General features: G+C 36.3%; 1 protein-coding gene across 7 annotated transcripts in view; it reads left to right on the top strand.

Annotated features, from left to right (window-relative positions):
• The window catches only part of ZNF521 (zinc finger protein 521), a 272,397-nt gene that overhangs the window by 146,733 nt on the left and 111,056 nt on the right, over positions 1–14,608 (top strand). The window lies entirely within an intron of this gene.

Below are 14,608 nucleotides of genomic sequence, written 5' to 3' on the forward strand. Positions count from 1 at the left end.
AGAGTTTTAGACAGGTTTTAATTTCAGAAGTTATTATGATAATGGTACTGCTGTGTGTTGCTTAAGCATCTTTGTTGCAAAATCTGAAATGGGGAGTTTTTGTGATAGGGAAACATAAATAATTTAAATTGCCATAAAATAGTTTTATATGTATGGTTTCAACAGCCTGGAAATAATAATGATCATAAAGATCACATAAAGAATTCAGTAATTTTCTTTTATTTCCTGCTGAATTTTCCATAGATCTTTATAAAAGTAGTTTGGGTTAAGATCTCTGAAGTCACTCCAGGCCAATGTTTTCCAGGATTTGGCATTTATCACATGGGTTAAACCTAAGAGGATATTCATATTGTCCTATTATCCCTTAATTCCTCTGAGATTACCTTCTAAGGTTTTTTAATTTGATAAGCACTTAGTAATAATACTAAGAGTTTTACCAGCCAATTAAATTTTATCAAGCAAATCTTTTTATACTAGTAAAATAACAATTGTTATTACTTTATACTATTTTTGTTACTCATTTGTTTTCTCAGACTATGAATATTTTTTAATTTCATACTCATTTCATGGTATTTTATAATGCCATAAATAATTGTGACATAATATAAAAAAGTGTAATTAACCTTATGTTCTCCGAATGTCAAACTCTAAGGAAGGAAAGAAAATTCAACATTTGGATTCTGAAGTTATTTTCAGAAGTAACAAGTTTTGTTCTACACTAATCAGAGACATTCTAAGAAAGATCAGTATAAAGGTTGCTCCAACTCTCTTTACTGATCATTAAAACCAACCATAACAAAACTTCTAATACTCTTGTAGAAATTAATGAAGATAAATTCAAAAGCATGTTGAAAAATTGATTAATAGTTTTTCAATAGGATTTGCTTTATAGTTTTCAAATGATGGGTCTTTAGGAGGATTATTGCTTATAAAAGACCAAGTGCTTAATTTTGCAAAGTGGAACAAATACAAAACAGCTAAAATATTGATTACTTTATCTCTTTATTTTCCAGGTTTAAAGTACTAATATAATAATAGTGATTTTCTTTTACATTAGATAGCATACTCTTGAATGTGACAGAATAACATTGGCAGCTGTACTGTGTGTTTAGAAGATAATGGCAACATGTAAGAGACATTCAAATAATGTGTCTCCTTGCAATTTTCCTTCTATTTTGGATTCCAAGAATGCTCTATAAAAACTTTCAAAATATTTTGGGATGAGAGACTTGCATTTGAAAAAATTAATTTTTCTTACCAAATGATAATGTTACTATTTTTCATTTCTTAACTTCTCAAAGAGTGTTTATTTGTGGCAGTCACTCAAGATTCTGCTTCATGTTACACTTTTTTTGAAAATTGCAGCTTAAGGGAAATTTAGTAAAATGCTGTGGGCCATGCTTCTGACTAGTTTTACTCGATGGAAACTTAATTTTCGTTCTGCATTTATTTATCCCAGGACCCAGTTGAACAGATTAGATATATTCTTCACCACAGTATTGTTCTTTTGCATATGTAGAATCTGAATTGGATGAGAGGACTTTTTGATTTTCCAATTTTAGTCTCATTTTTCCAGAACATTCATTGGTTTGTCCTCATCCTTTTTAAATTGCCTGTACCTTTCCCTTTGTGTTTATCTTATATTCCTCACATCATTAGTGCTTTCCCAAGGCTTTTCCCCTCTACCTTATGGTGGCTTATTATGACACACACCTTCTCTTGGGAGCTGAGCATTTAAAAATTCACCTTCCATCAGAGAAGCAAATTCTATTCCTTTTCACAGAGGGCCTAGTTATTTAATATTCATGCTATTTTTAATAATAAAATATGTAATTCTCTTGCACTTGAGGCCCAAACAAATGAATAGTATCCTTTTAATTGTTATATTTGTTGACCATGCATCCAAGCCCTTTAACTTCATTCATGTTGTTAATACCTAGAGAGAGAAAATGTGTAAGTGGAGGATGTCACAAAGGCTAAGATATCCTTTTTTTTTAATCCCTGTGTGATACTTAGTCTTTCAAATGAAGCAGGCAGTATTATTTTGTTGTCTAAAATACCTCCATTGAGGGTAGATATTTTTAGGTTGTGTTTCTGTGTATGTTTTTGGTTTAATCAAAAAATAATCTCAAATAAACATTTAGCAAGAACGAGGGATTAGAGGCTATCTGAAAAAGCCTCCTATTCCCTTTGTTAAGAGAGTATATAGTGTTTTTACAGATTTTGTTTTACATTTCAATGAGTCTAGAGAAGGATTATGTCACCTAAAGGAAAACAAGGTCTTCAGATGACCCAATGAGATGTAACTTTAAATTCCTGTATCAACCAAGTCATTTGCATTTGCTTCTGTATTACACACATGTTTTAATGCCATTTCAGTGTCAGGCCAGCTCCACGCTTCTTTCTGAATGTGCTGGTCTCAGACTATTGGCCAGGGACATTTGTGAAAAGAAAACCATCAATGTTTCTACCAGGTACATACTGGAGATGCTCTGCTTAAGTGCCGTTTTGCAGCTAGGTGTGGACACATGGTCTGAGTTGCAAGAATAATTACTCAATAAAAATGCATTAGGGATTTGACTTATGTCTATTAAAGAAAAGAAGAAAACCTCACTCTCCACTCCATTTTGACACAATTTCAGTAAGAAATCAGACCAGTGACTATTTAGGGGTTTCTTTTCTTCTTTACACACACACACAAAAAGAGCTACAAAACATTTTAACAGCTTTCCTGGGGAAAAGATTTTCCTCTTTTAAAGTCTGTGCAGATGAGAAAATTTTTCCTATCTTCCTTTGTTCCTTTCACATAGTTTACGTTGGCTTTTGACCTGAGAATAAGGAAGGAAGCTATTGTGTATCAAGCCCTTTCATTCATTATTCACCCGTCTCTTTCTATCAGCATAGTAAATATTTATTGTTTTATTCCTCTTTGAGATTTCTGTTATTATTATTATTTGGTATGGATTAACACAAATAGAGATGAAACCAGAGAATTTAAATGTGCTTAACCCAGCAAAAGGATTGCCTCATATAAAATTATGAGGCTCAACAGCAGTAGAGTAAATTTGTAAGTGCTATGAATAAAGGGCTGTTAGGCATGTGATAATATAAAGAGATGACACTGCCAAGAACTATTTATGAGAAGCTTAATTTTTTCACTCTGATAATTCTTGACCAATAATTACCAGCCTCTAATTATCTATTTTAGTTAGAAAGAAATTTCGATCACTACGGAGGTTGGCATTGCAACGAGTGCATAAATCCCCAAAGAGACAAATGTGTTCCAAACAGCCACAAACAACTGTCTCATGAAACATAGTGAGCAAATTGCGAGTGGCTGGTGGTAGACAACCAGCAGCACACTTACCATCGAAGGCCAGTCAGCTTGACAAAGAAATGATCAAAGCGGAAAAATACCATTATCCTTGCAATTGATTGCTACACTCATGGACTTTGGAGGACAAGTGCTCTGCCATTCCCAGCCCTCCCTTTCAGAGTTCTCAGGTGGAGAACAGAAAAGAAATGGGTATAAACCATTTACTTATGAATTAATTTTTTTATCAGTTTGGAAATAATTACTTATGTTTTCTTCTCTTCCTGTTTTCATCTGATCAGAATGACCAGTGTGGCAGTGGCAAATTTGTTTCTAAAGTGGCAGAGTACCTTATTTGTGAAAACAAAATAGGAAAATGTGGAAATAAAAACTGATAGCCCTGTCCCAAGTGGATCAAGGACAATGCTTAGGGAACTTGAGGAAAGCAGATGTTTTTATCTCTTAGAAGAACAAAACTAGAAGTTGGGACTATAGTTAACAGCCCTTATAAAAACATGGATGCAAAGAAAATGATTTTTTTATTCAGCTCTCTAACGTTCAGTGTATTATTAAATAATCCTTTTTAAAAGATTGTGAAGAGATTCAAGTCTTTAACTGCATGTGGGAAGATAAGTACCCTATGTGTTACATTACTCATGATATATGTACTGATGTCAAAGCAGGGAAGATGCATACATCAGCTTTGTACAGTGTGGTGAAATTTCAGTCTGTTCTTCTGGCAAGTGACATTCATACATTCTGCAATTTGTTTGATGCTTAAGGTCACAAATGGCATTCTTCTTCCATTTCTTTAGTAGATGGTGTGCTATGTGACTAATCTTCATTATAGTTTTGTGACATTTGGTGTCACCTCTGAAACATTTCAGCTTGAGTGCTCTTGCTTTGGAATAGACTAAAACCAATATTTTGAGGTCTTAAGTGGCTTTAGATTTTATATGTCTTAAGAGAAAATATCCAAAGGTATGGTTCTCTGCATAGGAAGATAAAGGGCATGTTGTCTTTTAAATGCTCAGCTGTCATTGGCTGATTTTTTTTAAAAGATTAATAGAAATGAATCTACAATAATGTGCATATGTGTGGGGATAGAGAGAGATATATGTGTGTGTATATCTGCGCTATATGCGCACACATATACACACACATTTATCCTAAGAAGCTCGAAGTTACTAAGTTTCCTTGGAGTTTACATTAATTCTAAATGAGAAGACTATTGAATATTTTTAAAGTCATCTTCATTCTATTGCTTCCAATACTCAGGGAATTAAGAAACAAGCATTTGGTGTTAAATATGATGAAATACTGGCTTACTTCATCAAGAGCTGGATTAAAAAAGATGAAATCTGGGCAGTTTAATGGTAACAGAAAGCTACCCTCATGTGGGCAATGCTGGCTTATTTGAAAAGCCCATAAAGGGTTTCTACATGGACCATACAAAAGGGATACTTTCTCTTTAATAGCCATCTGTACAGGAGAGATGAGAAGTGGGCCAGGTCATCTCTCCTCAGCTGTCATGATATTAACGTAGGTAATGGAGCAAGCTCGGCGTTCTGCTGGGTGTTGTTTTTCATAGATGTTCATCGATTTACACAGATAATTCTATTTATTTCTTAGAGTTGGTCCAAGTGAACCAGGCAGAATAACAAACACCAAAGCATTTCAAATGACTTTATCTTTGTTTGTAACGTAACTTTTGTCTAAAAAATGGTGTCACACCTACTGTGCAGATGGCTGCATGATTTGTAAACCAGCCAAAACATTTAAACAAATGTGTGATCTGGGGATAGATTAAATAAAGGATAAAATGGAATGTGGGCCACAAATTCTAATAATCAGATGATTTTAAGTTGTGTGCAGTGTGGAGTGATGGTCACAGTGATAGCAGGGAAAGCTTGCCAATGACAGCAAGGTGCCTTATAGATCTCAGGATGGCGCCTGTGGCCTGGTAGGCCTCAGTTTGAGAACCACACATTTGCTGTACAGCTGGCAGCTCTGTATGGGGACATCAGATAAAACTTATGTAAAATGAAGTGTTATTGCTTAGTATGAAATTGTTCAGAGAGGGAATTTGCAGACAGTAACTGAAAACAGAATTCATGATACCAATGAAGCAGACTGTAAATATGAAGAGGGTTTAATTATCTGCACAATTTAACAAAAATTCAAGATGTATTCAGAAAGGACATACACAGGCATCAATATAGGATAGCTGCGCTGCTTTCTGAGTGCAAAGTGGGGCCGCAGGAACTTAGCAAGGTTTCTCTGTGTTCGGCCTTTCTAGCCACAAAGACAATTTAAAAGAAAAGAAAAAAAGATCTTTTAAAAACCTGTCTTGTTGGTATAAGATATGGTTTTCAAGAACTCATTTTGGCTATTTGGATTCTTATTTCATCAGCCAAATTCGAATGAAAATCTTTAAGCCTATGCTATTAAAACTTCAGTGCTAAGCTATTAAAAGACAAATCAGGATGTTTACCCTTGTTTTGTTTTAGCCTGTGTCTAGCAGCTTTGATTTACAAGAGTAAAAAATACTGGCAGTTTAGTGGAGTTTCTAATTTACAAGTTTCTTAGACTAGTGATGTTAATTTTCTGTGAAGCTGAGGATTTGGCAGTTCCCACAGACAGAAGATTCAGTTTCTTGTTTCATTTCAGAACACAATGCTCTTAAAGAAGCCTCAGAAGAATATTGCTGTGCAGCAGAATTATTGGGTGCCAGCCTTCCTTCCTGGGCTCTGTACAGAGATGCTGGGAAGTCTGTCCCAGAGGGTTGTTCCCTGTGACAGGCTGATAGTGGGGCTTCTGGCTGTGGTTCTGTCCTCATCTTTGAACTGCAGTAGAATATGCTGCAAGTGTATCTGTTTCTCACTCACTGTCTGATATGTTTATTATCAAATGTGAGTATCTGTTTCTGAATGGAGGACAGTGAAAGTCATGAGCCACAGATAAAAAGATAGATGCCATATCATACCCAGACACACACACACACATGCACACATACACACACATGCCTGATGGCCTATTTTCACAGGATCACTTCAGACATATAAAAAGAAAAGGTCTCTGATGACCTATTTCCATAGGTTATTTCCTAGTTCCAGGACCATTAATAGCAGTAAACAAAGGAAAGGGAGCCAATATGGAGAGTGGGTGTCGAACTTCAGCTGCTCGTATTGTTGCATTTGGTGAGCTGATGGGGTTTCATAGGTCACCTTTAGAATTATGCCTATGACAGCAGTAGCTACCTGCCAAGATTGCAAGGTATCTCACAGCTCTCAGGATGGCGCCTGTGGCCTGGTAGGCCTCAGTTGGAGGGGTACACATTTGCTGTACAGCTGGCAGCTCTGTATGGGGCAGCCGTGTGGGCTGTTAGGGAGCTGGAAAGGAGACAAGCATGAAATTTCTTCTAACCCCAACTCTGTTTTTCTGTACTGTTGGCTGCTTCTCAGTTCCTTGACAAAAAAACCAATCAGGCACCCTTTAATCCGCCTGTGATTACCACTGGTATAAAAAGAGAAGCATAATGAGGAAAAATGCCTCGTTTTGTTGCCTTCAAAAGCCAACAAATTGGAGTTAACTTGACAGGAAGTGGCTTAATAATTAGATTATTTATTTATTCCTGACACATATCCCCCTGTTACTAGTCTCAGGAGACCCTGTAGATGGTACGATTTTCAAGCTGCCATTACTTCGCTGTCTTCTGTGAACAAAGAAGCTACTGTCTATCAGTCAATTAAATGCACTCTTTAAGCAGAGGCTGAGAAGTCCTCAATGGAGAGAGCCCTGGGACATTGTGGCTGATGATTCCTTTCTCTGTACTGTACATCACACTCTCAACTACAGTCCCCACAGAGATGGAATAAAGTCATGCATTAAAATATCACTTGTTGATTTGTTTGCTAATGAAGAGCCATTGAAATGTTTGTGTATTTCTATGGCAAAATTGTTGATAAAAGGACCTACTTGCCTGCATATGTTAGTTCATCTGCCATGAGTGCTTATTTAAGAATTATTAAAATTAAAGTCAACAAACAACAGAAAAAAAAATCCTGAGATGACAGGAGTTTTCTTACTATTTTCAACAAATTAAGTGAAGAAAGGCAGGAAAAAATAGAGAAACAGTATCATTTTAATCCCTTGCTTACTTTGCATTAATCCAAACACCTTGTTTTCGCTGACGTAAAAATGTAAGTTTGTTTTCAGAGTATCTGGGAGCTACACCTCTTAAGTGCAAAAAGATATTAGAATCCCTTTGTGACAATTAGGTACCTAAAATTTTTCTTTCTTTCAGGTGAATAGCAGGCTTGTAGAAATTTGTCTAAAACTCAATGAATACACACACATTTTTCTAGGGACCTTAGTGAGGGCTTTTGAAACCAAAGTAATAAAACATCTTGACATATCACATGTCATCTCTCTGCCACATGAATTGTACAGAAATATGGTTTCCTCTATATGTTCCAGTGCCTGCTTTCTTTTTCTTATCTTTAGCATTACTTGATTTCTAACTAGGTGGTGGTGACTTTTCAACCACCTAGTCAAGGTTTTTATCACATAACATATTTATCAACTTCTTGCTTCTGTTTACCATGTACAAAGCATATCTTTGCTAGATTTCTCTGGCTCCCATTAGTTGGTTTTATATTTTAGTTGTACATCTGTTGTTAGGTTGGGGGTCTAGAGGTCTGGCTAGCTTGAAAGACTCAGGTAATATTATGACAGCTCACTGATGAAATATTTAGCTATGGTACTGCTATTCAAAGGGATAAATTTGGAATTTAAACCAAGGCTGCTGAACATTGCAATGTGTCCCCTCTTTTTCCCATCAGTCTTTGCAAAGAGTAATCAAGGCTTTAACTATAGTTTTCATGAATACCTGACAACAGGCTATAAAGAATTAATTCAAGCCATCATCAGATGGCGGTATTCCTTATTTCTACCCTGTTATTCCAAGTCATTTTGTTAGAAAAAGCTCAGATACTCGGAGGTGTTCTATAATAGAAAATGAATTTGAAACCCTTTCATTAATTGGTGATTAATATATTTCAGGATTAGTTTAAGCAGGGCCCTACCTCCTGCCCAGTCAAGTATGTTCTGGTTAATATCCAATTATCTGCACCTTCGTAGTTATTATGTCTTAATATTTCGGATATGATAACCAGAAACTTGAGAGTAATGCTAATGAGGAGCATAGAGCAAGAATTAACCAATGACATACTCAATGATCCTTGGTGAGGAAAGAATCTCTTTTTTTTCCCCACCGAACATATTGCTTCAGCATTTTCTGGGTACTGACTGAAAAGTAGGACTTTCCACTACAGCAGGCAAGAATTGGAAAACTAATCATTTTCCCTTTTAAATAATAGTAACCTGAACGAGGAGTATGAAAGTTCCCCTAAAATGGTTAAGTTCATTTTATGGAGATCAAGAATAGGAAACAGAGAGCCTCTTTATATTTTCCAAATGGGAAACATCTTATTTTTTTATCTTTTCCTTTTAACAAAGCCACAAGTTGTTACTTCTTCAAAGGATGTTTTAATTCAGATTAATTTGAAATGCCTTTAATATTTCACTAAGGAAATACCTTTTCCTGCTACCTCTTATTCTCTTTCCCCCCGAATTTATCACCAGGTTGTATTCATATTGCGTCTCTCCATAATCTTTTTTACAGGTAATTTCACTTTTGAACAATCTGACTTGTCTCCCCCAGCAGCTCTTGCCTGGGTGGCGTGTGCTGCTTCAAACCACATAGGTTTAAATAGTGCACTTTGTGCATTACCCCTTTATATGCTGTATTGTAATGAAGCAACATCAGTAAATTGCAGTGAAGGGTGATTGTTGCACAGGGATGACTACTACACCTCGGGGTCCATTTGCACCAGATTATTCTTTTTATTGTTATTATTACTTCCCATCTTCTTTACTCTCTTGCTGCCGAACTTGCTGTTGGCCAGTGGGCACACAGAGGGGATCTTGAGGAACATTGCGAGCTTCATTTTTTTCTCTTAGGCACATACGAATCCAAACACAGTTATCCTGGTGTTCTGTGGGTCTTTATGGATGCCACTTTACTACATGGACTTCGTTTCTAATGTTGCTCATCTCCACCTTCTTAAAATGTATGGTGATGCAAGTGTCTGATTGCTTTATGAACATTTTGTGTAGATGTTATAAATCTGTAGTCAGCTTGATCAAGTGATTTGTCTCTTCCCCCAAAGAGGTTCAATAATTTACAAAAGGAACTTCGATGAAATTACTGCTTAAGGAAAAGATTTTCAATTTCCTCTTGGGATTCCTTGAGACATGGATGAAGTAACTATGAATATTGTATGTATTGGCAATATCACTTTACAAAATAGCCTATATCCTGCCCCCAACCAACCGAGGTCATCTGAAAATTAATAATAAAAAAAAGTTGTGAATTCAATTTAGAGCCTTTAGTCCTATGGATAATAAACATAATTTTAGCCTGGGGTAATTACATGTGAATTTTGGGTGACTGTTACCCTTTGTTGTCGTAATGTTAGTCCCGTATCCATTTGTTTTTCCAAATCATGCGTGCATTTGTTCTGTTTTTCTTCTTCTAAGGCTGGGCTACTGTGCAGCATTCAAACGAAAATCTAGAATGAGAGCTGACACACCTTCAATTGAACTATCAAGTCTTTTAAAACTGTGGGGCCAGTGACGCCAGTCCCTCGCTATTCGGCCATACACACTTCCGATTGTGGGCCAAAGAGCATTGATTTTCAGCTGTCATTTCTAGTGCACATACTGTAGAATTGAAATTTAAACCTTAATCCACTCAGTAATGCAATTAATTTTTAATGTGCAGTAATACTAATTGAAATAGCCTGAATTTAGTAAGTCACCACAAGACATTTTCAAAAGCAAGTGTCTCCACTGAGAACTGGGAGAACAGTAATCATTGTTACAGTGTTTACAGGATAAATGTGCACTAGGAGGGCTCCAGTGGAAAGGGAGTTTTCTTTAAATTAGGCTATATTACATCTCTTAGTGAACAGAAATTTTTCAGAGAGGACTTCTACTTTCTATCCACAGGAAGAAACTAAAAATATCCTGATTAATTTTTTTTTTTGTAAAATATGGTTCTAGTTACAGATATCTTAACATAGTGTATGTAAAATATATTCACTCATTTTTTTAAAAAAAGTAATTATAAACAGTTACAAATAAAGTCAGCTGCCAACAATGCCATAGCCAAAAGCAACAGTCTCAATGGGCACTATCGTTTTTTATGATGTGAGTTTGAGATACTATTTCCAGATTGATGAATATATGTACTTTATCAACTCTCTGTATATCTGTTGCCTTGTTATGGTGCATTTTAGTCCTGCAAGCCAAAAACACACTTTACTTTCTTTTATTTCAGACTGTGTTCCCTTAAGCTTTTGTATATTATTTCAAAATAGCCTTTTAAATGTTTTGTGAGGTTATTTTTTTATCCTAGCCAGAGTAAAGCAAATTTTGCACAGTAATACTAAATAGGTTTCCAGTCATTTTGCACTAAAAAGGTTCTCTAACCGCATTTATCTGCTAGTAAGTGAGGACTTCTAAAAATGCGTCATTTCCACTGATGAATGGACTTGCGGAGTGTTCAAAACGAGCACCAGCATTAAGTTTAAAAAAAAAAAAAGGCAAGCACTGTATATCATGCTTCCATGGCTCTCACATTATAGTATTTAATAAGCCGATAGTGCTGTTAAATATTTAGTAAAGGTTCCCTCATAACCCTGCCATCTATTCAAATGGGATTTGAAGACATTTTTGCAGCACATAAGTAAAAATGATGTTAGAGAACTTGAAGCAGTTGTAGCGTGGCATATTTTCTAAATGAAGTGTGGGCTAAGATGGTGCAGATGAGTTCAGCAGATTCCCACCTACAATATACCTAAATCAATTCACATTCTTTGGATTAAAGGTTCAAACTGGCTTTCATTTTGTCACTGTTAAATGAAAGCGCTATTGGGATTATTTACATGGAGTACTAAAATGACATTATTGCACGTTTAAAAAAAGGGAAGATCTTACATTGTGATTATTTTAAGCTGTTTTAGCATCCACTGAGCTTTGTAATAGACATGTTCTCTTTTTTCACTGAATAGAAAAAAAGGAATAAAAAGAGATGAGGGGAAATCAATTTATAGCTCATTCAGAGCATATTAATAAATCAAATTGGGGGATAGTACCTTAGAGCTGTACAGCATCTATTTTGAGTATGCTGTGACAAATATTATTAGATATTGTTGTACATATTGATATGCTGCATATTGGTTCATCTGTATCGTTTCTTCATTATAATATTTGATTATCATTATCCAAATAACCGTAATTGTTCTTTTAATCTAGAATGAAAATTGGTTTCTAGGATTCTTATGTGAAAATATTGCTGGCTAAAGATGATGCTGACCTCATTACTATCATGTTGGTAGGTTAGAATTCACCTTTAAACCTTTCAGTGCTCAGTAATGTAATATTAGATTTGAAGATGCAGGGATAAATCTGGTAGTTTGTTCAGATTTGTGTGTAATGTGTTAGGATCTTCTAGGAGCCTGTTTCCTCGATTCTAATTTTCATCCTGTTTTATATGCAGCCAGTGACCACGGTATTCATTCAGACTGCACAGAGACACATCTCATCTGTAAAACACGGCTTACTGAGCTTATTTGCTATTTGTATTCTCATAAGAAGAAACAGGATTCGTATGATTGGGGGAAAATACATCTCACTGGAAATTATGTAAACCACATATATGTTCACATCAAGAATTTCATAATGGAGACTGGCTAAAGGAGACAGCTTTAGGGATACACACAGAAAAGGGAAGAGAAGGGCTGCAGGGTTCATCTATAGGTGTGTTTAATATGCAATGCTTGATGTATGTTGACCTCAGGTTACAAGAGTAGAAAATCCCATTTTCCAGCTTGTTTCAAATGTAGTAAAAATGCTGCTTCAGTTGCTTTATGCTACTCACATTGGGAAAGGTGCTTATACTGTGATAATTATCATCAAGGAATATTAATGTGTTCAGCATTTGTAACCCAAAAACTCATTATAGCTTAAGCTGTGCATCATCTGTGAAGAGAGAACTTTGCCAGAATTCGCTCTTCACAGGGGTTGCCTCCTGCTTGCTGCCGAGTGGTCAGAGTCCTGCAAGAGGTCACTTAGGCTATTTTTGAAAGCTGAAGTTTTGCAATTTTTGAATCACTACCTTCTGTCTAAAGAGCTTATCGTTCTTGCCTCAAAATATCCTCCTTCTAATTGCGTGCATAGTGAAGTATAAACTATTATTATTGTTGTTGTTGTTATCAATCATTATTATCAACAAATAAGAGATAACTGCATCTTGTTATAAAGAATCCAAGAAGGCTGGAACATAAATTCCATGCCAAGATAATTGAAGTATTGGTATTTTTGCTTCTGTCGCTGAGCAGAGGGATTCATTTATACCAGTTTCCTTAATGCAGGTGCCCTTGGGTCCCTGATAGAAATGCCCCCATTGGGGCTCCACTTCACAGCCCTCTGGGTGGAAATTGTGTAAATAAGACTGCAGGGTCAACCTTCCCTTTTCTGTAGCAGTGTCCTTAATTAGTCTGTGACAGTCTTTCACATGAGCCTGTACTGTTCCTGGGCTCATTTCTCACATATCTAAGACATCCATCTGATACATAGATAGATATTTTTGTATGTTTGTTTAGAGTCATTCCCTAGGGGAATATTGACATGATAGAAATGAGAATCTCTGGGTGTGTCCAGAGTCCTCTAACTTAATCTGATCAAAATCTCAGCTCCATTATAAATTATAACTGGTTAGTTTCTCCAGAACCCTGTGCCTTCACCTGAGGTGGGCAGCTTGTTAAAAAGGAGCTGTGTGCCGTGTGCCTGTGATATTTTTATGTGATTAAATCCCATTATTTTTCTCCCACTGATCCATTGCTTGTCATTTCCCATAAGTAACATTGCTCCGTGCTGCATGTTATAGTTTGTGTTAGTACAGGCCGAGAGCTCTAATACTCAGTTCTATCAGGCTGTCTGCCTTTGCAGGACTGCTGTGTTTCTGAGGTCAAATTGTGAACCTGGCCTTGCTCCTGGGAGGACTAGAAAAATATGTTTCATAACTTCCCTTAGACCTATGTGAAGAGCGAGAAGGAAACCGTGAAGCCCATAGGCTCCATTTAGATGAGCTGGGAAGTTGGAATTAATCAAGCAGGGAAGCTCACTGTTGTTCAGGAAGCTCCCTTCCTGTGAGGGGTCACTGCCGTGGGTGCCGGGTCTGTCATAGCTGTGGGCGTTGGGGACGGGGTAATCATCCAAATAGCCCAGCAGGCACAAACCCACAACTTGATAATCTGCAGTAGACTTGCTGAAATAGAAACTTATCTGTTATAATCACTTACATGAAGGAATATTGATAGGAATCATACCCAGAATTCAGTGGAGATGTTGTGGGCTCCTTCCACTGGAAGCAATTTGTATTTTTGTTTTGTTTTCTTTTGTTTTCAATGGGACAAAGCCTTATGCGATGAAGCATTAATGTTACAAAATGGGGCATGTCCTGAACCAGAGAGATATTCTCAGTAGTTTGGGGCTGGAATGCTGACAGTGTAGTCAGGAGATACAATGGTGGCAGATCTTATGCGGGAGGTAAACTTAATAATCTTTATGAATTTTGAGTACTCATAACTTCACTTTCTCGCCAAAAGAAACATTATGAAAAGATTGCTTCTAAATCCTTCAGACATTCTCTGGACTAGTGATAGATGCCATCCTCCTTACCTTGAGGCACTGGAAATGAATGTGGTTTTTTTGCAGGAGATAAAAATGTATTCTTTAGAAGGAGCAAATTGCATTTTCATGTTTAAGTTCCCTATTTGTACCTAATGTGGTGAGACCCAAATGTGAAGAATTGCTTTTGACATTATTTCTGTGTCTCCTGCATCCTAGCATTGTTTTGCTGAAGTGCATCATCACGTGGCGTAAATGTGATGTTGAAAACCTGGAACTAGTGTATGAGCTCGTTCTGTGTCCAGGCTGTTTTGTATGATTATAATTCCTCAGTTGCTGGAACACTTTAATTTATCTCAGTGATGATACATTCAATAAAATTGTCTCCGAGTATGTATGTCCTTTAAGAAAAAAAATTATCTTCCAAGGGCTATGTGTTCATTTAGAGGCATAAGAAAGCTTTCATTTCTAAATAAAATTGTGATCATAACTTTTTTCTTCAAGTGTCTTGTACCTACTCTGTATCTTGAACTATCT

Source organism: Talpa occidentalis, unplaced genomic scaffold (genome assembly GCF_014898055.3).
Source record: "Talpa occidentalis isolate TD23 unplaced genomic scaffold, MPIMG_talOcc4v2.1 talOcc4.13, whole genome shotgun sequence".
Taxonomy (NCBI): domain Eukaryota; kingdom Metazoa; phylum Chordata; class Mammalia; order Eulipotyphla; family Talpidae; genus Talpa; species Talpa occidentalis.